This window comes from Triticum dicoccoides, chromosome 3B (assembly GCF_002162155.2).
Source record: "Triticum dicoccoides isolate Atlit2015 ecotype Zavitan chromosome 3B, WEW_v2.0, whole genome shotgun sequence".
Lineage (NCBI taxonomy): Eukaryota > Viridiplantae > Streptophyta > Magnoliopsida > Poales > Poaceae > Triticum > Triticum dicoccoides.
The window spans coordinates 26,148,974-26,151,598 of NC_041385.1; positions in this window are offsets into that span (position 1 = coordinate 26,148,974).

The window sequence follows — 2,625 nt, forward strand, 5'->3', positions numbered from 1 at the left end:
AAGGGATTCCCAACCTGTTAGAACTAGCATCCACCCTAGAGGAAGAAGAGAGCTAGCCCTGCCTCCTTCTGCCTCTAGCATACAGCTCGAGGAGCACCATTGTATTCACCAGTGCCTTAGTGATCATGCGGAGACCCCGCAGAGAGGACTAGTGGTGTTATCTCCTAGGAGAGCCCCGAACCTGGGTAAAGTGAGTCGACGTTCGTGTCTACGCCTCATCCCGCTTCCAGGCACCGGCGACGTTCTACTCGCTCCCACCATGATAAGCCATCCTTTGGCATATGTCGGACCCAACCCTCGACACATATAATGAATAGATTCATATTATTCATAGTGGACACAACATTTGCTACATTTCCAACCTCTCAGAACTACCACTACTCACCAACATCTCCCACAAAAATTTTCAAATTCCCAAGACTACTGCCAGCCACATTATCAATAGAACCTTTTCCCTTGTCAAGATCACTCATATACTCTAGGATCTAATAGAAGAATTGGGCTCCGGAGTTAGGGATAATTGTTGACTACTCTGAGCAAGTTGAGCAAGCAAAGCCCTCAACAATTGTTGATGTTGTGCCAGATCCAGAGCCACCCTATTCTGAAACTGTTTCGAAGCAACAGAGGTCACACCCTATCATTATGCTGAGAATTATCCAACATCTATATTACCTTTCAGATCTTTTAAACCTTGACCTTTAGACTACAAACCACCATTATTCAATACTTGTCACCTATGCTTCTGATGACCTTGATTTCTACTCAGATCTCCATCCCTCACATTATTCTTCATACCCATCTCTAGAATTGTTGTTCCCTAACATATCATCATCTAGATCTCTCCTCAGATATCTGTATTTTCCTCTTCCTGCTTTGTTGGATCTCCCTAGATCCCTAGCGCCTCCAAACTTTCTATTATCCTATTCCACCCTCGGTGGTGTAACATGGAGCCCTAATATCGGCTCAGAAAGTTCGCTGTCAAGCTCCTGAAGGGGGGAGGGGAATGCTAGCTATTTTAGTAACTGAAAGCACTAGAAAGTATATATACAGAATCTGTATTTGCCACACCCTCCCAAATCCCACATGGGGCATCCAAGTGGCCCATGAGCATCATCAGGCACTATGGGAGCCCTAGGCCTTAGCCTGCCAGAACAAAATATGCTTCCTCCTGGCATAGCATTTTCACATTACAATTATACAAAGAAGTGCAGGACTAATTTTTCACAAGAATCCCCGATTTAACTTGAATTATTATCATATAGATGAACACCATCTCAGAAAACATGAGGTTCAATATTACCCACTTGACGACCCACATCTTGTGTTCTTCGGTATTAATATGGTTTCTGTTTGTTTAGCTTGTCTCGTACTGGTATCAAAGAAAGACAACTCTCAAATGGATTTGCTGGTCTATGATGACCAACTAGAAGCATATGTTCCACATAGGCGCTTTTTTATAGAAGCATAGGTGCAAGCTCTTCTCAAAAGAATTCTGCTTATCACGAGCCAAGGAATAGGAATACCGCCCCTGATCTGTATTTCAAAAGCGGATTCAGCATTCCAAAAAATATAATTATGCATAGACTGACTTGTAAAGCCTCCACGACAAAAGCATAAGAAGTTGTTACCAGATTAAGCAAACAGAAACGGTTTGATCCCGGTAGCCAATTTGAAAGGGGGTAGGAATGACTTTAGTAGTGAGAGTGTGTGTGCTAGTTACAAAAGAAGTGTGGGACGGTGTGGGAAGTGAGGGATGTCCCTCCTGGGTATCACGAGTGGTGAGGCATGTACAGTTGGAGGAAAAGCACTGAAATCAATCCTCACTTGTATTAACTTCATGAGTGAAGATATAGAGAAACGCTCAATATCGGCACTGCTCCTATCAAAATCAAATAATTGGATTTGTTTCCCCACTGCCTCCATGGGATTCGTACATTAGATGAGCATTCCTACTCCCCTGACAAATCAGAAATTGCACTACAATACCCAACAACAAAGGATCTGAGTTCATTAGTTGTTCTAACTTGGATTTTAATTATCCTTGATCTAGAATTGATGTTCACAATTCGCACTCCACTAGAACGTGAAGGTGAATGCAAATATTTCGATGGGGGTACAAAACTTACTTGCAGAAACCCACGAGATCTTAGCATCCTTGTGTGAATCATCCACGACAAGTAACCACAAGCAGTTACCGGCATGGGAGACCCATACTCCGCGGCCGCGGAGCAAGCGAGGTTGAGCAGGCAAGCAGAACGACGAGGTACGAAGACCGTCTTGGCATGCAAACCACCTCCCTGGCCTTCTTCTTCCACGCCATCGCCCTGTCGTTGTTGATCAGAATCAGCATATTCCGAGTCCTCCTCGTCGGCAGCGCCATCACCACTGCCACCATATCCTCCTCCGGACCAGGAGGAGCTCATATGCGGGGTCAAAACACCACCCTCTTCCACCGCAACACTTGATCTGCAGATTTCGTCTCCTCCATGGCCCAAAGCACGATCTCGATTGGATACTTTGCTTTTGCCATCGGTGAACAACCTCCCGTCCTCCTTCGTACTCGATCCTTGCACATCGCCAACGCCACCTTGGCCGCCTTCGTTGCGCTAACAAACTAGGAACTAA